At 50.8% G+C, this 22,908-nt stretch overlaps 1 protein-coding gene across 3 annotated transcripts in view; it reads left to right on the top strand.

Annotated features, from left to right (window-relative positions):
* NBEAL2 (neurobeachin like 2) overlaps positions 1-22,908 on the top strand; it is a 196,494-nt gene that overhangs the window by 18,026 nt on the left and 155,560 nt on the right. The gene's annotated exons all lie outside the window — the stretch shown is intronic.

Below are 22,908 nucleotides of genomic sequence, written 5' to 3'. Positions count from 1 at the left end.
GGCCCTGTCTGGCTCTCCTGATCATCCTCCTCCTGCTCCTCTGGGTGTCCCCAGGCCGGACTCCCCTTACTGATGTGAGTGGGATGGAGACAGCCCCAGCTTGTAACTCAGGGCCGTTAGAGGCTGTAGCACTGCCTTGCCCTGTTAAACAGCAGCGTGCAGCAGCTGCGCTGGGGAGGCTCCCCTGTGGATGCTGCAGGGGGAGGAGAATTGGTTTTGATGAGAGAGGGTGCTGAGGAAGGGAGGCCTGCGCTGAGCTGCATCTGGCTGGAGCTGGTCACGGCGTTGGACTTGAAATGGGTTCTCCATCAGGAGAACGGCACCTTCTGCAGGAAGTTTTGGTGTTCAGCAGAATTCAGGGTTTTGTTGAAAATGCAAACTCCTCAGCAGGAAAACAAACTGGTTAAGGATTGCAACCAGCCCCCTCATTTTCCACTCCAACTTGTCTCGGGAACAAGCCCCCTGCTTCTCTTCTGGCTCTTATCAGGATATGGGCTCCCTGAGCCACTGGTCTGCAACTGAGCCCCGACGAACTGAAAAAAAAACAACACCCTCATGAGCTCCTCAGTGACAAAAACCCAAGCGCTGCCCCGCCCCAGGGTGCCATCCCAAGCATGTGCTTGGTCGGCTGGTGCCTGGAGCAGGCCCTTGAGAACGGGCAACCTTCACTTCCAATCCCAAGCTGTTGGGTAGCATTGCTATATGCTGTCATACAGCTGCCACGACCCACCCGAGAGATGGCTGCAATTTGTCAGTGAACCCGGTTTGTGTGCAGTTCACGTAAAGCACTTTGCAATCCCTTGGGCTAGAGGTGCTGTATAAATGCAAGTTACTATCTGTTCGCTGTCTTGGTGTCTGGTGCTGTATGTTCCAGCAGATCCTTCCTGCAGCCCAACCCCACAAATGGCTGTCTAGACACACCCTTGGAGGCGTTTCCTTTCGCTGTTCTGAGCCGAGCTGTTCTTGAGTGACTCGAAACTCTGTGGTGTCGTCTTCTGTCCTTTGCTGGGAGCTAAGTTGTTAGACACAGTCCTGTTTTTCCTCAAGAACCTTGGCACTTCTGCCCACATGGCTCCCTATTCATGGGCAGAGCTCCCTGTAATGATCCACGGGGCTGCCACATGGTCCCCTTTCAGCCACCATTTGCTGGGCATTGGGAGTGCTGCTGGGCAGTGGGAGTGCTGGGACATCTCCTTATTCAGCTAAATGGACCAGGTGACCTCTCCAGGTCCTTCCAATCCTGTGATTCTGTTGACCTCCCCCCGTTTGTTATCTCTGTCTCATCATATATCTAGCCTGTGAGTTCTTTGGTGCCGAGAGTGTCTATTAGATATATGCAGCGCCTAGTGTAGTGGGGCCCAGGCTGGGACCTCGGAACAGTATCAACACACTGCTATACAGCGAGAGGACAAATCCATTGGTATGTTTTAAGGACCGGGAGGCCGGGGGTCCATTCCTGGCATTGCCACTTGGGTGACCTGGCATGTCCAGTCCCCTCTCCGTGCCCCACTAACCCCCTGTGTAAAGTGGAGTGAATCCCCCTTGCTGAAGTTGGGGGGGAGGTGACACCCATTAAAGGGTTTCCATTGCACCCGTAGGCTGTGCTCTGGAAGGATAGAGCCTCTGTCCTTTCGGAGCCGCTCGCTTCTTCCCACCTTGCTCTGACCTCCGCTGTTACTTCACTGGCACTATTTGTGCTTAAGAGAATTGACTAGCCCTTCTCCGCAGCCTGCCTTGTCAGCTCTGTGGCGCCAGGTGCCAAGGAATTAGCCGCCTTGCAAACCTGTTCTCCTTCCCCTATTGTGTTATCAGCCCCTGCTCCTCTCCACCCTGGGAGCTCAAGGTTATTGGCCGGCTTTGTACGTTCTGCAGATTGTATAGCCCTGCAGTCGGCATGGATCCTAGAAACCAGTGTGGTGGTCAGCTGTGGCTGGTACCTTCAAAGAGGAATATATTCATCCACTCCACCCCTTTGTTCCACTCTCTATCTCCCATCTCCACCCCACAGAGCCAGAGTCATTGCTCAAATGCAGCCCCTTTCCACCGGCCTCCCTAATCCCTTGCTTCCTCTCTCTGCCAAGGCTCTTGTATCTCTTCTCTCCCTTGGTTCCTGGGGAGCAGCCACCCCGGGAGACAGTTATTTCTGGCCAGATGTCACTGTGGCTGGCACCTCCCCGAGGGATCGGCAGCCAGGGAGAGGGCGTGTTTTTTCCAGCCGCTTGTGCTGCAGCATTTCCACAGTTCTGCCTGGTCCCTGGTAGGCTGAAGCAGCTGTGCGCCCTGTGGAGCTGTGGACTTCACACACAGCAGTGACGCAGTTCTCACCAGCTCTGCCTTGTGGGGGGTGGGGGGAAGAGGGCTTTCCCTTGGAGAAGCACTGCAGGGAAGGGAATACAATGATTCATGCTGAGAGCCGCATGGGCTAGTGGATAGAATAGTGGGCTAGGTGTTCAAAGACTTGGCTTCTGTTCCTGGCTATGACATTGAGCAAGTCGTTTTCCTCTGTTTCCCCTCCCACCCTGTCTTGCCTCTTAGACTGTAGTTCCTTGGGGCAAGGGCAGTTGTGTTCGTGCAGCGCCTCACGCAGCGGGCACCCTGGGGCTGCTGTAATGCAGTTAACAGGGAGCAGCGAATTAAACATTGAGTCGTTCCAGCGCCGAAATCAACAGCAAGGTCGAAGTGTAGATCTCGACAATGCGCAAAGCCCCACCTGTCCTTAGGGAGGGATAGCTCAGTGGTTTGAGCATTGGCCTGCTAAACCCAGGGTTGTGAGTTCAATCCTTGAGGGGGCCACTTAGGGATCTGAGGCAAAAATCAGTACGTGGTCCTGCTAGTGAAGGCAGGGGGCTGGACACGATGACCTTTTGAGGTCCCTTCCAGTTCTAGGAGATAGGTATATCTCCAATTATGTATTAATTTAATTTAATTGGAGAACCAGGCCGTTTGTCTAATACCCTTTTCCTCCTGACCCTCACCCTAAACTTCCCCTCTTCAAAACGGGACTTTTCTTGTACTGCCCTTAATAGCCCCTCCTTCCCCTCAGGGGTCACGCCCTGTCTCCTCACCCCTCCTCCCTTTAAGACCCTGCCCGGTGGGACCCGGTATGCAGCACCCCAAGTAGGTGATGTGCTGTGCAAGGCGTTCCCCAGCTTTGCTGTGAAAGCACCAGGCCCAGAGCCCCTCCAGAAATGGGGATGGCACGGGCGGTGTTTCTCTGGTCGTTGGCCTGGTAAGAAGCAACTCTCCCTTCCTCCCCCCCGGTCCACCTCCCGGGGAGGTTAAAGCCCATTCAAGCTGCTGGGGGCCTCTGACCTGACAGGAGCACGCTGGGCTGCAGAAGCTGATCGCGGTCCTTTCTGCTTTCAAAGCAATCCTGAGTGAAGGGCTGACGGTTTGGGGGGCCCTGGTGTCTCCCTGCAGAGCCCAGCCAATGATTCTCCCTAATAAACCTTGCTGGGGTTCGGCTGAACCCACAGGGCCTGCAGCAAGCCTGGGCAGGAGGGAAGCTGTCCCCTCTCTGACTGCCCCCAGGATCGAATGTACGGACAGACCCAGACAGCGCCCATGGCTGCAGACCCAGCCTCGCTGCCCCTGCTAGGAAGGTGGCTAAAATTGGTGGCAGAGAGACCTCAGGGCCGGGCCTGTCATGTGGCCAGCGGTTCAGGAGGGAGCTTTTGTCTCTGTATTGGCCAGAGTGGCCAAGGTGATGCCTCCCCGCCCCCAGCTTGCTGCAGCTGCCAAGTCTGTGTCAGACCCGACTGGCCAGCAGTGGAAGTGTGAGGAGAGACCCAGCTGACAGGAGGCTCTGGTGCCAGTGTTGGACATGGGTGTATGGGGCTGGGCTGTGGGGCAAGCTGCTTGCGAGATCTGAAGGAGCCTCCACTGTTGTATGGGGGAAAGTCCAGTTCCTAGGGCTGGCTCTTCCCACCTCCTGTCCCGAGCTGGCCTCAAGTTGGGTGTGGGGGAAGGGAATCAAGAACCAGCAGGCATAGGCGGGGAGCTGCCCAAATCTTGGCCTTGCTCCAGGAAGGTATTGTGACTTCCAGGGAGCAGACAGGCTGCTGGCTCCTTGGCAGCTGCTCTCCTGCCCGGGGGTGGTAGGAGTCTGCTGTTCCCAGGAGGTGGTGGTGGTGGTGGTGGTGGTGGATTCTTGCCAGCCAGCAGCATAAAACTGCCAGAGGCCTGGCATGGGGGTGAGGAGCACGGCAGAGATGCTGGGGCAAAAGAGCCCTTTAGTGATGGCCAAGTGTCCTTCTCCAAACTTCCCAGGCCTTCCCTGGCCACCTGGGGCACTGCAGGCGTTCTCCTGAGTCTATAGTCCTGGTCAACACCATGAGGCTCAGATGAGTGCCGGACGGTGCAGAGACGTTCATGGTGCCTCCAAGCTGTTTAGGAGAGAGAGTTCAAGCTCTGTCCCCCTGCCCCTGTATGAGATTCTGTCCTCATGCCTTTCCCCCCGCCCTGGTGTGAGATTCTGTCCTCGTGCCTTCTGCTCGCCGCTCAGCCTAACCAGGCTGCGCCCACTTCTTGTTCCTGGAGCCTTTGGGATCCCCCCCTGCTTCTCGCCGCTGGTGCTGTAAGGGGGTCCCTGCCGAGCCCTCGCTGGCTGAGGAGGAAGTTTTTTGGCTCTCTCTGTTCAGGCAGTGCCAGGCTGCGCCACTGATGTGCCAATGGCGCAGCGGAGAAGGTGGCTCAGCCTCCCATTCCTCTATCTTCCCCAGCCCTTCAGTGCAATTAGTCGCGTTTATTGAACGTCGCCTTGACATAGACTGACTCTGTCCTCCTTGCTGGCCAGCTCATGCATTGTCCTCTTACTGCAGCTCTGCTCCTCTGGCAAAGTGCCTTCATACTATGGTGGGTGCCCCTGGATGGACTTCCAGTGGGAGCCATCCATGGTGCGGTGTTGTCTTAGTTCAAATCAAGATCATGTCTCACTGCTGCACGTCAGTCTCCTACAGTGCACTGGTTTCTGTGAGCTTTATAGTGACAACTCAAACCTATAAAAAAAGATAAATACCAACTTCCTTAGCTCTCCAGTTCGTGACAGAGTGAGGGGACTTTAATGTGCTGTCTCACTCTGTGTTCATTAGCAATGGAATGATTGAGAGAGGAGATAAATGCATTTTTACATCATGCTTTCAAGTAGCCTGTATCTAAATCTGACTTCATTCTTTAAAGGTTTATTGGCCTGAGAGTGGGATGAAAACGCTGGTGACTGAACCAAGAGTGACTTGTACAAGATGTGCATGCTGCGTGTAAGCGCACTCAAGGTTATCTCTAGGCTGGGAAGGATTCAATCTTTATCAGTCAGTGTTGGTAAACCTAGATTTCAGCCTACACAAACTGAAAAATATTTCCATTGATGATCAAATATACGGATAAGCAAAGGAAGCCTTTGTGGGCAAAAGCTCGTAACTTAGACTTTTGAATTAAGCTTGTTACAAATGGACCAGTGAATGAATAGTAAAAACATGAGTTTTAAGGATATCAACTTTGTGTATTTTGACATGTGATGTTCATGGCTTATGGAGCTTTAACTTTGTGAATCAACTTCTGTCATTGTCTGGTCACCTCTAATTTCCTACAATTGTGAAAACGTAAATAGACAAAACTTACAAAAATGCTTAAACATTGATGATATCCCTCAATTATATAAAAACATTCTAATTCTGCCAAGCCTAATTATCTCAAAATGTAGCCTAGTAGTCTTGCAACTATATTTAAGACCCAGAAAAGCTGTCAAATGCGCAAAGGAAACAGAGTGATCTAATCTCTTTCATAGAGGCGTAGCATAACGCAAGTTATGGTGCAAAAATCTCAGAGAGAAATGTGATTTCTTGTTTAAATGTATGGGGCGGGGGGTGGTTCCTCTAACTCCAGCTGATCCCTTGTTCATTCCAGCCTGCCCTGCCCCCTCACCAGAGGGGTGCAATATAGTCTGAAGTATTTAGCTGTCTTTATTGGCTCGATGTTGCAGTGGGGACGGTCTAAGTTGGATATTAGGAAACACAATTTCACTAGGAGGGTGGTGAAGCACTGGAATGGGTTACCTAGGGAAGTGGGGAATCTCCCTCCTTAGAGGTTTTTAAGGTCAGGCTTGACAAAGCCCTGGCTGGGATGACTTAGTTGGGGATTGGTCCTGCTTTGAGCAGGGGGTTGGACTAGATACCTCCTGAGGTCCCTTCCAGCCCTGATATTCTGTGAGATTCTCTGGCCCCTCCTTTTCCTTAGCTTGGCAGGCCTACTTAAATATTTGCATTGCTGCTTGAGTGGAGTGTGTTGGTGGTGGTTTCTTGTCAGGCTTGTAGTAGGGAGTAGGCCGAATGCATGTGATGGAGAGACAATATCACAATAAAAAGGAGAAGGAGGGAAAATGAAACTCAGAACTTCAGATCAAGATTTGTCGACAGAGATTCCGTGTTGCTCATGTACCAGTTGCTGCGGTCCCATCTAGCCCTTTGTGTATGTCTGCTTTTGAGTCTCTGGCAGATTATTGATTTAGCCAATGCAGCAAAAACAAGCTTGCTGGGGGGAGAGATGGTGAAAATATGGCATTTGACTTCCCATGGCATCCTGAAGTGTGCTGATGGACAGCTAGATTGGCGCTGGCATGTACATGGCAGGAGCAGTCAGGGGTCCCACTAACCAACATTATGAAGGTGGAGGGACCAACTTCTGCTGGTGAGAGAGAGAGAAGCTTTCGAGCTGCGCGGAGCTTTTCTTCAGGGCTGGGAAATATGGGTCAGTGTCACAGCTGAACGCAAGGTGGGACAGATTGTTTAGCGTTGGTAGCTCTCGCCCATTGTAAGAGACCACTCGAGGTGAAGTGGCCAGTTAATCCAGAGCAGGTATGTGGGAACTGTAACAAGGTGTGGTGTCCTTTTAGGGCATGTCTACGTTCCACACTAAGCCTGAGCCTATGGACCTGGTGTGTCCAAGCCCGTGCTTGTGTCCACATTGCATCATAACCTGGGTTTATGGTTCCTGGCCCCAGGTCTCACAGCCATGCTAAGACATTCGTACTGCGCTGTGCAGTTCTTCTGACTCTCATCTACCTCCACTCTGCAAAATGCCAGGCCTTGGACAAGAGTCGCAACAGGACTCGGGCTCTGATGCCCCCAGGGCCCTAGAAGTGGGGTGCTGATTGCTTGCTGACTCGAGGCACAGCTTGGTGTTACACGGTGAGGGGGCTTGGGCTCAAATCGGAGTCAGAGCCTGGACTTAGAGCAGAGGTGGGCAAACTTTTTGCCCCGAGGGCCACATCTGGGTAGGGAAATTTGTGTGGCAGGCCATGAATGCTCATGAAATTGGCGGGGTTGGGGTGCAGGAGGGCGGGAGGGCTCCAGCTGGGAGTGCAAGCTCTAGAGTGGGGCTGGGGATGAGGAGTTGGGGGTGCAGGAGGATGCTCTGGGCTGGGACCCAAGGGGTTCAGAGGGCAAGAGGGGCTCAGGGGTGGGGCAGAGTGTTGAGGCATGGGAGGGGGTCAGGCTTTGGGCAGCGCTTACCTCAAGAGGCTACCAGAAACAGCTGCATGTTCCCGCTCCGGCTCCTATGCGGAGGCACAGCCTGGCGGTTCTGTGCACTGCCCTGTGCGCAGACGCCACTCCTGCAGCTCCCATTGGCTGCAGTTCCTGGCCAATGGGAGCTGTGGGGGCTGCACGTGGGTTACAGGCAGTGTGCGGAACCCCCTGGCTGCCCCTACACATAGGAGCCGGAGTGGGGACGTGCCACTGCTTCTGGGAGCTGTGCAGAGTGTGGCAAGACCCAGACCCCACTTCCCAGCTGGAGCTCAAGGGCTGGATTAAAACATCTGGAGGGCTGGATATGGCCCCCGGGCCGTAGTTTGCCCACCTCTGGCTTAGAGGGTATGTCTGCCCTGCACAGTAAGGCCTGGGGGCAGCCAGCCTTGTTGGGAAATGATGCCTTTTTTTCAGAACAGGTGTTTGGGCCTGGGATGATCAGACCCAGCTGGGTCAGGGGATTCCTGTCAAGGGCTGGAAGAGCTGCAGGATGCAGGGTGGCTCGTCCTGTGTTTGGGGCGGAGTGGGGGAGGGGGATGCAAGGGACAGGGGCCTCTCTGGGTTCCGGCAGCCTCCTTTGGTTAGGGACCTGGCTTGTGTGTGGCTGTGAATCTGTGTGAAGATCCAAACCAGGCGGAGAAGGAAAGGGCCAGAGCAGACGTTGGTCCTTCCTGGGCAGGGGGAGACAGGCCAGCAGCCTGCAGGGACCAAACGGGGCAAATGGGAAATTGGAGGACCTAGGAAACCGAAGGACATACAGTCAACACTTGTCAGTAAGGTTGATCGTGGCAGAGCAGTGCTGAATCTCGTGTTAAGTACTTGAGTTGACCAAAAACTTTCCCTTGAATTTTGAGGGGATGGAAAATACTATTTTTAAACCAAATTTTGGATCAAAATTTTTTTTAGTGCAAAATGTTAATTACAAAAGAATTGTGTGGGAGAGAGCCACTTTCATTTCTGGACATTTCCCCCCTTCCTCTCCCACTTTGCAAGTGGGGAGTAAAAACGTGAGGGGCCCTCCACTAACTAGAACATTTTAAATCAGTTACAGAGCTTCTAACCAAACGAGAAAGTTAATTCCTTTGAAACTTCTCGTGAAACAGAGACTTCCCTCCCTCCTCTTTTTCTTTTGGTCCCGTCAGCGCTGTTAACAAGGACCGTATGAAAGCTGTTGCACTTCATTGTGTCTCTCCACTGAATAAACACACGCTAATGGAGTCCCTGCCAGTGGGTGCCCTGTTCATGCTGAGCCTGCAGTAGCAGCTAGCCAAGCTGGAGTGGACTGTGAGAATCCTGAAGTGTTTGTGGCTGGAGCAGCACTCAGATCCTCCTGGAAAAACCCTTTGGCGGCTTCAACCCAAAACTCGCAGTCAGTGTCCCTGGAGGGCGGATTTCTGGCGATATCTAACCGTCCCGTTTCGGGAGCGATGGGCTGTTTGTGGGATTAGATGATTCTTTCGTAATTTTCTCTTGCATATCCCCAAGGGGGGATATGATAGAGGTATATAAAATCATGAGTGATGTGGAGAAAGTAGATAAGGAAAAGTCATTTACTTATTCCCATAATACAAGAACTAGGGGTCACCAAATGAAATTAATAGACAGCAGGATTAAAACAAACAAAAGGAAGTTCTTCTTCACGCAGCACACAGTTAACCTGTGGAACTCCTTGCCTGAGGAGGTTGTGAAGGCTAGGACTATAACAGCGTTTAAAAGAGAACTGGATAAATTCATGGTGGCTAAGTCTATAGATGGCTATTAGCCAGGATGGATAAGGAATGGTGTCCCTAGCCTCTGTTTGTCAGAGGATGGAGATGGATGGCAGGGGAGAGATCACTTGATCATTACCTGTTAGGTTCCCTCTCTCTGGAGCACCTGGCATTGGCCACTGTTGGTAGACAGAATACTGGGCTAGATGGACCTTTGGTCTGACCCAGTATGGCTGTTCTTATGTTCTTATATTTCTTGCCACTTTTCACAGTAGTAAAAATAACCTCCCTCTGCATTCTACCCCCACCGGGTGAGGTGCAGGGAGTGACTTTTAAGGTGGTGCCACTCATCAGCGTAAATGGATTTCGGTTTGTGCTACTGTTCTTTTGACTAAAATCTCCGAAATTACTCAGATTTTCTTCTTCCACACTTACGGGGTATTGTATTTAGAGACTGATTCCCCTATCTCCCGCCACCCCTCCAGCTATGAATTATACAGCCAGATGGTGAATAAGATGATGCAATGAGTAGGACCTTACTGCTGGAGTAGTCAATGGGGGAGGGAAATTGAGGACTTGCAGCACTACTCAATGGAAGTAGGGGTGGTAGAATCACTGTGGCTACAGAACATAAGAATGGTCCACTGAGCTCAGGACCTTGTTTCCGACACCAGTCAGTGTCAGCTGGAGGTAGCATGAGGTTGCATCCCTCACCCTTCTGGCTAATAGCCATTGATGGACCTGTCTTCCATGAACTTGCCTAATTCCTTTTTTTGAGTCCATTAATAATAAAGAGAGGGCTATTTAAAGAGGGCATGTCCCAGTCTAAAATTGACTTCTCTGTATATTTTTTTCTTCTTGTATGTACACAACCAAAGTGTTTCTCTTGCCTGCGAGGGCCAGGTTTCCAGAGGCCCGTCTTTGACAATTGTTCGTTGGCGTTGATAGCTGCCCTGTTTTGATTGTCCTAGAGTACAGCGCCTGTTGCCAAAGCAAAGCTCTTTGTCCTTGAGAAGAACCAGCCAACTGATACTTTGGCACTCAACAGCTTTTGCTTTTTTCCCTATAGTTTACGAATAGGCCATTAAAATGATGCTTTAATGTTGTAGGTGCAATAGAGTCCTCCAGTTCTAGAGTTACAGGGATGTATGCAGGCTGATCTTTATTGGATTCCATCAATATGCTTGGTAACACAGGCCCTTTGGCCAGGGTCCCCTGTTCTTTGCAAACAACTTGCTTCAGACCTGACAAACTTACCATGCCTAACACTGCTTGCAGGGTATCTTTCCATAGAGAGTAACAGGTAAGGTATCTGCAGAAAGCACATGACTTGTCAAGATTCATAATGATTGCAAGATGTATGGACAGGGAATGTATCTTTACTGAAAGCATGCTACTCCCTTAGCTAGGAATGGTAACTTCTAATAAACGTAGACCCTGGTTCGTGTGGTATGGTTTTGGTATCGTAACCACTCGTTTCCACCACGCCCTTGTTTCTAGTTAACTCTCAGTTAGTTCTTTAAGAACTTTACTGTTTGAAGCGCTCACAAGTGCTGTGTGACTTTTACACAGTGATGACTTCAGGTAAAACTAGTAAGCTGGGGTATGTGTTTTTGGGGGCGGAGGAGCTAAGATTTGAGTGGCCAGTGTCTGGGGCTGGATGTCCTAGAGGAACAATGCAAAGCGACTTCAGGACCGGGGTGCGCCTGTTGTTAATCTGAAAGGCAAAGGCCGGACTGGCATAGCCCAGAGGAGAGGGCTTGAGTGGCGAAGAGGCTGGTGGTGGTAGCCCTGCCCAGGATGGCTAGAGGCAGCGGGGTACGAAGATGACTCTCAGTCTTGGGTACCCAAAAACCGTCAGCACTGTACAACGCATAAACGGAGGTTCTAGTCCCAGAGAGCTCACAGTCCACTTAAACCATCCATGCACGATACAACTCCACCCCACCTCCTACAGCCCTTGCTCTGTAGTGTCACTTGCATTTGTGCAGCTGAGGGTGAGAGTAGAGAATTGACGCTGTCAGAAACCAATACATATTCAGAGGTTCTCCCCGGCTTCCCGCTGGCTGTGTCCTAGACCCCCCTCCTCTTACCAGCCCACGCTGTCTCAAAGGGAAAAAACACGAGTGCCCGCTTGGATTTGCTCGGTGCTAACTCAAACGTCGGGTTGCAAAGGAGTGAGGGGACCTGCCAGGCTCTGAGCTCTAGATGGCCCTGAGCAGCTCTGCAAACAACAACGGTACAGGGGACGCTGGTTAATCGTCTTACCCCATATCTGCTCCCACCAAGTTGTGTGCGTGTTGGGGGGAATCTCTTGTGATTTTGTTTCCTGTAGGCCTGCACAGCATCTAGCACAACTCGGCCAGGGCTCTGGATTACCGCTGTACGATATTAGAGAATCCTATTCGTATTCTACCTTTCGGGGGAATTGGGAAGTCGAGCTATTTCAGTACAGTGAGGTTTAGTGTTTGCCTCTGCCCCCATTCGAGTTCTTGTATGCCTCCTCTAAGGCGCAAAAAACAGATTTACTGTTCTGATTTGTTCCCCCCACTCCCCTGAAAGATGGCCCCTGACTCCCCCTGCATTGCCTGGGTGCTGCGCCTGTCCTTTGTGCCTTTAAAAATCTCCCCCATATTAATATCTCCTCAAAGGTCAGGAAATGCTCTGAGAACGTGAGAACATAAGAACGGCCGTACTGGGTCAGACCAAAGGTTCATCTAGCCCAGTATCTGTCTACCGACAGTGGCCAATGCCAGGTGCTCCAGAGGGAGTGAACCTAACAGGTAATGATCAAGTGATCTCTCTCCTGCCATCTATCTCCACCCTCTGACAAACAGAGGCTAGGGACACCATTCCGTACCCATCCTGGCTAATAGGTATCTATGGACTTAGCCACCATGAATTTATCCAGTTCCCTTTTAAACACTGTTATACTCCTAGCTCCACAGACTCTCTGCCCAGGCCTCTTGGATCTAGTCTGGCTCTCCAGATAAGGTAGTCTCAGGCCCCGTCTACACTACGCAGTTAAATCGATTTAAACAGCGTTAAATCGATTTAACGCTGCACCCGTCCACACTACATCGCCCTGTAAATCGATTTAAAGGGCTCTTTAAATCGATTTCTGTACTCCATCAAAACCACAGGAGTTACCCTAAAATCGATTTTACTACATCGGAATTATGGTAGTGTGGACGGAAATCGAAGTTACTAGCCTCCGGGAGGTATCCCACAGAGCACCACTGACCAACTCTGGTCAGCAGTCAGAACTCCGATGCACTGGCCAGGTAAACAGGAAAAGCCCCGCGGACTTTTAAATTCTATTTCCTGTTTGGCCAGCGTGGAGCTCTGATCAGCACAGTGACCACGCAGGGCTCAACAGCACAGGTAACAATGCAGTCTCCTGAGAAAGAAAAGAGCTCCAGCATGGACCACACAAGAGGTACTGGATCTGATCGCTATCTGGGGTGAGATTCAGTGCTTACAGAACTCCGTTCGTCAAGACGAAATGAGAAAATATTTGAAAGAATTTCAAAGTCTATGATTGCAAAAGGACACAGGAGGACTCAGTGCAGTGCAGAATAAAGTGAAAGAGCTGAGGCAGGCATACCAGAAAACCAGAGAGGCAAACGGAAGGTCTGGAGCAGGTCCGAAAACATGCCGCTTCTATGCTGAGCTGCATGCAATTTGGGTGCCTGCGCAACAGTACCCGCACCCTGGCCGTGGATTCAGAGGTCAGGGTTGTAATATCAACCGTGGCTGAGGATTCTGTGAGGGGAGAAGATGACGAGACGAAGAGGAGAAGAGATTGCTGATAGCACACAGCTCTCAATTACCCACAGCAGCCAGGAGCTTTTTGAGAGCACAGAATTAAACTCCCAGCCCCACCCAAGCCACTATCCAGACAATGAAGCCATGGAAGAACCTCTGGTGAGTGTACATTTGTAAGTATCAATCATGGTTTAAAACAAGCGCTTTTTAATGATGATTGCAAGCAGGGGTTGTCATTCATGCGCAGCTTCAGTACAGTTTACAGGAAAAGTTCGTTAACATGTCTGGGGATGGGGTGAAGGGAAGGCCTCCCAAGAAATTCTCCATGAGCATCGATTTCCCAGCTACAGTACTCAAAAAGCCTTTTCAGTAGATTTGGGAAGGCGGCCTTATCCGGTCCCCCATTGGCGACGAGGACTTTCCCCAGCGTCCCTCCAGGCATATGCATCACGTAATTCGGAATCGTTGCTTCACAAAGCACAGCTGCGTGGGCCAGGACTGCTCGCATTCAGAACATACGTCTGCATCTTCCGCTGTTAATTCTCACCAGAGTCTATATCATTCTTGTAACGAGGGAAATTCAGGGAATTTTTGGGCTTAGGGGCGGCAGCATGGCGGATTTCCCAGTACTGTGCTGGCCCGTGGGGGAGGGAAGGCTGGGAAGGCTGCTGGCTTCTCGGCGAGCAGGAATCTTCTTTCCAGCTACCAGCCACGCTTTGGGGGGGGGGGGGAAGGAGGAAGATGAATAACAACTAGCTTACGGGATAGCAGCCATGCGCTGGGGAGGAGTGGAAAGACCGGGGGTTGGTTTGCTGGTTCCTCTGAAAAGGAACAGGATCATAGGTCACTGTGGATATAAACCCTGGAGAAGTCAAACATAAAGCCTTACCATGCCCATGGAAGCTGAATTATGATTCCAGGACCGGTCCTGCGTCTGCAGTGTGCTCACGAGGACAACAGGCACTCAGTATTAAAAGATGCAAAATTCGACCTTGTAGTGAAATCACATGTGCTATGTAAGGTGCATAGTTTTATTCACTGTGAAGAGTACAATCATTGTTCTGTAAAATGTATCTTTTACATACTTCTCTCCCTGTCTTCCCTCCCCCATGCAGCTGCGCACTTTTCTGTACTCCTACCCCATCAGGAAGGCTAGCTAAAAGGCGGAGGAGAAAGAGAACTCGAGATGAATGTTTTTCAGAAATCATGGAAGTAAGCCACAGTGACAGAGCTCATCAGAATGATTGGAAGGAAGTGATAGCAAAATACAGGAAAGATGCCAGTGACCGGGAGGATAGGAGAGACGCTCGAGATGAGAGGTGGGGAGGAAGAAGAGAGTGGCGACAGGAAGACAGGCAGGAAGATCAGAGGTGTAGGCAGGAAGATCAGCGTGGCGTGATGCAACGCTGGAGCTGCTGCGTGATCAAACTGAGATCCTCAGGCGCATGGTGGATGTTCAGGAACAGCAGCGGGTTACAGAGTGCCACTGCAGCCCATGTTTAACCACCCTCAAAGCTCCCACGTTCCATATCTCCCTCACCCAGACGTGTTAGAACGCGTGGGGGAAGGATTTCTGCACCAGCCCACTCCTCCCCCATGGACAGCCCAACCAAAAGGCTGACATTAAGCTGAAATGTGCTTAATGGCTTTTCCTTTCCTCCGATCCTCCTCCCAAACCACACCATGCAGGGATACCTAGAATTCTGTGCCTCTTTTTATAATTACTTTTTAATCAAGAATACATCCAAAGGGGGAGGTGGGTTTCTTACAGGGAATGACTTTTAAGAAAGAATTCATGATTTTTAAGCAATACCAAATGACTTTTAATACAGAATAAATGATTTTAAAAATATACTGACTTTATTTCCTTCAGCAAGCTGTAAGTAAAGGGGAGGGTGGTTGCTTAGAGGGAGTCAATAGAGGCGGGAGTGTTCATCAAGGGAAACAAGCACTGCAGTCACACCGTACCCTGGCCCGTGCTGAAACTACTTTTCAGGCTTCTCTGATGCGCACCGCCTCCTGGTTTTTTTTTTTTTTTTTTTTTTTTTTTTTTTTTGTTTTTTTTTTTTTTTTTTTTTTTTTTTTTTTTTTTTTTTTTTTTTTTTTCCCCCCCCACAAAAAGGGGGTGCTCTTTCTAATCGCCCTGGTGTCTGGCTGCTCGTAGTCAGCGGCCAGGTGATTTGCCTCAGCCTCCCACCCGCCAGAAAGGTCTCCCCCTTACTCTCACAGAGATTGTGGAGCACACAGCAAGCAGCAATAGCAATGGGGACATTCTTTTGGCTGAGGTCTGAGCGAGTAAGTAATGATCGGAAGCGACCCTTTAAACGGCCAAATGCACACTCTACCACCATCCTGCACTTGCTCAGCCTGTAGTTAACAGCTCCTGACCACTGTCCAAGCTGCCTGTGTATGGCTTCATGAGCCATGGCATCAAGGGGTAGGCTGGGTCACCCAGGATAACGACAGGCATCTCAACATCGCCAACTGTTATTTTCTGGTCTGGGAAGTAATTTCCTTGCTGCAGCCGTTTAAAGAGAGTTGTGTTTCTGAAGACGCGAGCGTCATGAACCCTTCCTGGCCATCCCACGTGGATGCTGGTGAAACATCCCTTGTGATCCACCAGTGCTTGCAGCACCATGGAAAAGTACCCCTTGCGGTTCACGTACTGGGTGCCCTGGTGCTCTGGGGCCAAGATAGGGATATGGGTTCCATCTATGGCCCCTCCACAGTTAGGGAATCCCATTGCAGCAAAGCCATCCACTATGACCTGCACGTTTCCAGAGTCACAAACTTTCGTAGCAGCAGCTTAACGATTGCTTTGGCTACTTGCATCACAGCAGCCCCCACAGTAGATTTTCCCACTCCAAATTGATTCCCGACTGACCGGTAGCTGTCTGGAGTTGCAAGCTTCCAGAGGGCTATTGCCACTCGCTTCTCCACTGTGAGGGCTGCTCTCATCTTAGTATTATGGCGTTTCAGGGCAGGGGAAAGCAAGTCACAAAGTTCAAAGAAAGTGCTCTTACGCATGCGAAAGTTTTGCAGCCACTGGGAATCGTCCCACACCTGCAAAACTATGCGGTCCCACCAGTCTGTGCTTGTTTCCCGTGCCCAAAAACTCGGGCGTTCAATGGGTAGAAGCTGCCCCATTACCAGCAGTAGCTCCAAAATGCTGGGTCCCGCGGTTAGGGAGAATTCAGTCTCCATGTCGTCATCGTCATCGCTCTTGTCGGTGCGCTGCCGTAGCTGCCTCCTCCTCCTCCTCCTCTCCTCATCCCCTCTCCTGAATTTGCAGTTCATGGCTCAGCATAGACAGCACGAGAGTGCGCGAGGTGTTTACAACTTGCATGATTGCGTTACTGATCTCAGCAGGGTCCATGGTCTCAGCAGGGTCCATGCTTGCTGTGCTATGGCGTTTGCTCTCTTCACCCAGGAAAAAAGGCGCGAAATGGTTGCTGCTGCTTTCACAAAGGGAGGGGTGAGGCTGTACCCAGCACCACCGGGACAATGTTTTTTTGCCCATCAGGCACTGGGCTCTCAACCAGGAAGTGGGAACTATGGGATAGCTGTGGAACAGCTACCACAGTGCACCGCTCCTGAAATCGACGCTAGCCTTGGACCATGGACGCACACACTCGATTTAAGGATCCTAGTGTGGACGCACTAAATCGATTTTATAAAATCGGTTTTATAAAATCGGTTTAAACAAATTCGAATTAATCAGGTAGTGTAGACGTGGTCTCACTCAATGCTCCTTCCTTAATCCGGCTCTGACTGGCATGCAGATATATAATATTTGCTTGCCTATCACTGCTGCTGTGACTTATTTAAGATAAAGCATGTTTGCATGGTGCATGTGAAATGAGTGATTTCTGCTGACATATAGCTGATTTCTCAGTGCATAATGCGTTTTTAATCAGTCAGAGGAAGGCAGAGTGGCCTGGAAAAAAGGCTGAGAGTCAGGAGGGCGTGAGTTCTATTCTTAGCTCAGCACTAACTTCCCGTGTGAAAGTCACTTTACCTCTCTGTGCCTCCTGGGAATGATGATACTGACCATGTACCTATGCAGGGGATGGAGAGGATTTATTAGCTAATCTGGCCCGCATTCCTGCAGTATCTGAGCGCCTCACAATCCCAAATATGTCTATCCTCCCAGAGCACCTGTGAGGCGTGGCAGTTCCATCAGCCCCATCTTACAGATGCTCTGAACATGGGAAGTGCTATATAAATGCCGGGTGAACTCTAAACGAGTGGGTGAACTCAGACTTGAGAGGTTGATGTGGTAACTGTGCTGCCTTTCACATTGCTTGGCAGTGTGTCTGTCTGACTCCAACAGGAGTTTACACAGCTCTGAGAAACTGCCACGCACCCTTACGTGATGCTTTGGAAAAGATAGGGGCAAATAGGAGACTTACGGCGTATTGCCGCTACTGATGTATTCCCACACGTAGGAACTGAACCGCACACACTATAACATTCTCCAGGGCTGTCTCCTTGGACTGTCTCACCCTCTCCGGGCTGAGCCACTTGCATGTGGTCTGGGTCCTTCCCTGCAGGAGCACAGTGACACCATGGGTGTGCGTGGCATGAGTGTGCGAGTTTCTGCCAGGAGGGCAGGGTACATAGATGCTGCCTGGGACCCTGACCCCTCTGCACTGACTCTGACCAGATTTCTATGGCTTCCCATCTAAAGCAAGACACTCCCTCCCAGGGGACCCCAGGCTCTGAGGACTGCACCTGAAGGCCACCCCACTGCTCTAAAAGCTTTGTTGAGTAAGTGGGATGAGACCATGTGACGGGGTTAATGAGTTACTTGGTTTGGGGATCAGCTCTGCTGTGGCTTGACTGTGCTCAGCCTTTGACTTTTCAAAGGCATCCAGTGTTTTGGGTGTTGGTTGAAATGCCTTGACAGCATCACGTCGAATTCATTGGGATGTTGGTCGTACGTGCCCTGAACTGAACATGTTGCTTTACTGATGGGGACTTTAGTGACTTGTGGTGTTTTTCATTCATTTTAAACAAAGCAATTCTTTTCTGTACTCATGTCACCTAGATTCTGTCTGTCTGTATCCAGCGATACAAAGTGGTTAATACAGATATAGGTTGGATGACAGAACTGACACTTCTACTATAGTGTTGTATCTTGTAATACACCAAAGTAAATTAACATTCGGGGGCCCATGAATCAACACAAAGTGTGAAATCAACACGCTGTCTTGGAAACAAATGTACAAAAACCAGGAGATCTGCTAAGCAGAAGAGTCTAAGGACAACCCACTAGCCAGGGCAAGTTCTTAATTTTAAAATCCCCTATATGATGTTAACCACATTTTCTTGGCCCCTTAACTACCTAGTAACATTACAATGCTTTTCACCCATGAATCTCAAAGCTCTTCACAAAGGAAGAGGATTATAATAATCCCCAAATGAGGAAACTGAGGCACAGTTATGACTGTGGGCAAGTTACTAGTGGCCAAGCAGGGAATGCAGCAGAGAATCCTGTGGCACCTTATAGACTAACAGACGTTTTGGATCATGAGCTTTCGTGGGTGAATACCCACTTCGTCACTACTTAAGCTCGTGATCCAAAACGTCTGATACTCTATAAGGTGCCACAGGATTCTCTGCTGCTTTTACAGATTCAGACTAACACGGCTACCCCTCTGATACAAGCAGGGAATAGCATTCTGCTCTGCTGGCTCCCAGTCCAGTGCCCTATCCCCTGGACACCACTCCTCTAAGGAAAGGGAGAGTGAAGGGAAACTCCTCCTCCTGCTGCTGCTCACCACCTCCAAAGCAGCCTTTCCGGGTGTTTCCTCTCCCTTGGGCACAGGTCACCCGGGATGGCCCTCTGACTGCAGAGTGCACAGCCGTCACCCACACCTAGCAATTACTATCGTCCAACCCCGGCCTCCCTCATTCCTCAGCAACTGGATCTTCTGCCGAGGAGCAGTTCCCTGTCCCCGAGCCCGCAGTGCTGTATCTTGAACACTGCCTGTTGGATACACATCCTATGCTCCGCAAGGTCTGCCGTGGTTCAGCACTGGGAGATGGGGTTGCTGGTGTTCAGCTGAAAGGCACGGGACTTCCTCTCCTGCGTACACCTGTCAAAGGGCTGAGATGGAGTTAACTCCAGCGCTGCGAGGAGACGTCAAACTCCTGACCGTGAGAATTTTTTGCCCCCTCCCTTGTGACCTTGCTAATCAGACTGCTCCTTAGACCTGTCATAATTTGTTTGAGTCAGCTCCCGTCTCTGGAAATGTCATCCCTGTTTCTGTTTCTTGTTGCTCCTTAGTCTAGCAGCTCAGCCACGGGGTTAACCCTGCCAGAGCCCCTTTTTGCATGGCTCCCTTTAGGGAAAGGTTGTCCTGGGGATGTGCTCATTGCTTACGGCAAGAGGCAAGCAGGCAAAGTGTCTGCAGAATCCAGCCGTTACCCTTTTCCCGCCTTTAAAGTATCGTCCCTGATCTCCTCCTCCTCCTCCTCCTGCTAGACGGCTGGGATTGGTTACTGGGGAGTGCGGAATAACTTTACCTGGCACGTAGCACTCTCCTCTCCAACCTTAGCTAGTCCGTGCAACACCCTTGTGATGCACGTATTTATTACACTTTACAAATGAGGAAACTGACTCAGAGGGTAAGTGATTCACCCGGGGCCACAGAGTGTCGATTAGAATAGTACTCTTGGGCCCCAGAACGCTCTGCAGACCGCTAGCACCCAGCTCTGCTCCCAATACTGCATTCTTCAATGGGATTCTCACATCTCTGTCCCCCTCTTCTGAGTGACCCTCCCACGATGGTGGTGGTCTCTCCAGAGCAGCCTTTTCGGAAGGCAGGATTGGGGCTTGGGGTCATCATAAAATCAGAGAATCTCAGGGTTGGAAGGGACCTCAAGAGGTCATCTAGTCCAACCCCCTGCTCAAAGCAGGACCAATCCCCAGACTGATTTTTGCCCCAGATCCCTAAGTGGCCCACTCAAGAATTAAACTCACAACCCTGGGTCTAGCAGGCCAGTGCTCAAACCACAGAGCTAGCCCTTCTTGTTTTTGGTGCGTGTCTGGTCACAGCTCCGTAGCTGCAGGGGTGCAAGTGCCAGTTGGGGAAACAGAGCTGCAGAGAGACCATCTGGGCTTGGGGCCAGAAAAAGGTCTATCAGGATTGGTTTCTTGACCTGTGTATTCCTCCCAAAGAGAGGCTGCCAGTTAGGGGAGTTAGCCACTTAGCTCAAGGTGCAGAAGCTTAAACTTTGAGGTGGCGGGCTCCCAGGTCCAGCCCTGCTGGTTGCCCCTCATATGGAGTAGGGTTCATCAGTGGATTTGGATAGAATTATGAAATCTCCCTGACGGTTGCTATGATACAAGCCGTAGTGTTTCAGGCCTTGTTTAGAGCACTTCCCATATAAGTATTTACTAAACCAAAAGGGTCAAATGCAGCTCCCTGTGTCACCCCCAGCCAAGGAACTTGGGGCAACTTCTGGGGGGAGAAAGAAGCCTGTGTAGAAAAGGCCTCCATGGCTTGATTATCCAGTGCTGGTTAGGGTAGGGGCTGTTAATAGCCCACTTCCCCACGGCCGTGGTCTGCAATGAGTTCTGTCTGCCTGCCTGCAGGGAGTTGTCTGCAGGACTCCTGTTTGTGACCTGTTTGAGGGATCCGGCTTGCAGAGGAGGCACCGTGAGCGCAGTTGTTTGTGGACCTGACTGGCTGGCGGGGGAAGGTGGCAGGATGGGTGTGTACATGCAGAGCAAATATTTGACATCTGCCTATTGCAAAAGTACACACCACCTGGCTACACCTCCGCTCCGTTGTTCAGCCCATTCTCTGCTAATCAGAGCAGTGAGGCATGCTGCCGCGCCCCTCCTCTCCCATGTGAGCCGAGCTGCAGAAACGAGCACTGCACCTCAGTCGGAGAAATCAGGGCCTCTTAAATCCCCGGGGTTGGGCTGGGAGTCTGGTTCACTTATAGAGCTGCAGTGCAGCGGGGGTCATGCTCTGTAGTGCCACCGTCGGTGCCCTTCTTTAGTGGGGTTCACACAGCCCTGTTGCTAGGGTGACCAGATGTCCTGGTTTTATAGGGACAGTCCCGATTTTTGGGTCTCTTTCTTATATAGGCTCCTATTACCCCCACCCCCGTCCCGATTTTTCTCACTTGCTGTCTGGTCACCCTTCCCGTTGCATTGCAAACTCCTTTGCCCACAGCTGTGCTTCCACATTCACCTCAGTGGACTGCGGCCTGCTGTTCTCAAAGCTCTTTACAAAGATCAGCCAGTGGTGGTGGTATAGTAAGGAACCACAGCTTGTATGTTATCCTAGTGTATTGCTTTTATGAGTTTCTGCCAGCTAGCCTGCGTGCTTTAAAGAGAGAAGTGGAACACATGCAGTTAGTTATACACACCTATAACTTTAGGGTTTTTTGTTCTCTTTAGGAAGTACCTAGCCATGTGATGAGCAGGCCACACCTGGAGCTGCTGGGTGCGATCACAATACAGTAGTGAATATTTGCTCAGTGCACTGGAATAGCACATGCAGAAGTAGAAGAGGGCACGCTGGTTGCAAGTCGTGTTTGTGCGTGAGGTTGTGGGGTTTTTCTGATACAGCAGTTAATGATGTTCCAAGGTATCTCGTCTGTGTCTTTCCCATTCTCTGGGTCTGTCGGTGTAACTCCAGAAGGCTCACTCGGTGCTTGCGTTCACACCAATAGTCTCTCTGATCTCTGCTGGCTGGCAAATTTATAATTGCAGAGGAAAATTGAACGCAGCAGACAGGTGTGAAAGTCTAGCATAAATGGTGCCCACTGGGGGCAGATTGTTAGTGGATGTGTAGGGGTGTTCTCTGCTGCTACCTGGCTGGGTGGCTAAGAACTGCCCACACAGTCTATGTTAAAACATCCTACAGTTACCCTCTCTCATCCCTTTCCCCTCCCCTGCATGTCTCCTCCACTGGTTATGTCTTGTCTTGGATTAGAAACTCTTTGGGCAGAGATTGGCACTTACTGTGTGTTTGTGCAGCGCCTAGCGCACTGGGTTCCAGCCTGGCTGAAGCTTCCTGGGGCTACTGCAATATCAAATGTGTCCTTCTGCTTTACAGGCAGGGGCCTGCCACGCAACCTGCAAGTCTTGGCCAAGATCAGAATTGTGGGCTGGGATTTCAACATGGAATTTCCTGGATCCTGGTGCCCTGCTGTGACCATGGACCTGCTTGTCAGTGTAGCTGGGGCATCCTGGGTATTCACAGGGCCTGCTGTGGGTGCTGATAGCCGACGGTCACGGGAGTGCCATGCATGGGGTATCACTGCTAGCTCAGCAGCCCATCTCCCCTTCCCACCGATATCCCTCATGCTAAAGGCATCGAGATCATGAATTCTCTGTCTCTGTCTCTCTCATAGCTAGTCTACATCACTGTGTTCCCCGAGCTGTCTCCTTCTCCCACTCTCACCCCCTGTTGGTCTTGCCTTAAATTAGACCAGAGGTTCTCAACCTTTGTCCTGGTGACTCCTTTCACATAGCAAGCCTCTGAGTGTGACCCCCTGTGAAGATGCGGTTCTGGCAGGACCCAACTGAGAGTGCCAATTCAGGACAAATCGCTTCAAACAGGGCAATTACAGCCCAAGGCTGGAGTTTTTCCACCTCTAAGGCAAACCAAACCAGCCAGACACAGAGGACTTTGGTCTCACCCCTCTGGCTAACCACAAGTCACATGCAATTCCCTTAGACACTCCAGTTTCCCAGTATCACCTCCAGTGCCACTCATCCTGGGAATGAATGGTTATGAAAACCAACACCCCAATAAAAGAAAACGGTTCTCTCGATCCCAGAGAATCAAGCCCCAGACCCAGGTCAATATACAAATCAGATCTTACCCACAAATCACGCTGTTGCCAATCCTTTAGAATCTAAAATCTAAAGGTTTATTCATAAA

Source organism: Chelonoidis abingdonii, chromosome 2 (genome assembly GCF_003597395.2).
Source record: "Chelonoidis abingdonii isolate Lonesome George chromosome 2, CheloAbing_2.0, whole genome shotgun sequence".
In the NCBI taxonomy this organism is placed as follows: domain Eukaryota; kingdom Metazoa; phylum Chordata; order Testudines; family Testudinidae; genus Chelonoidis; species Chelonoidis abingdonii.
Note: the sequence above shows the minus strand (reverse complement) of the source record. Positions and strands in the feature narration are given on the sequence as shown.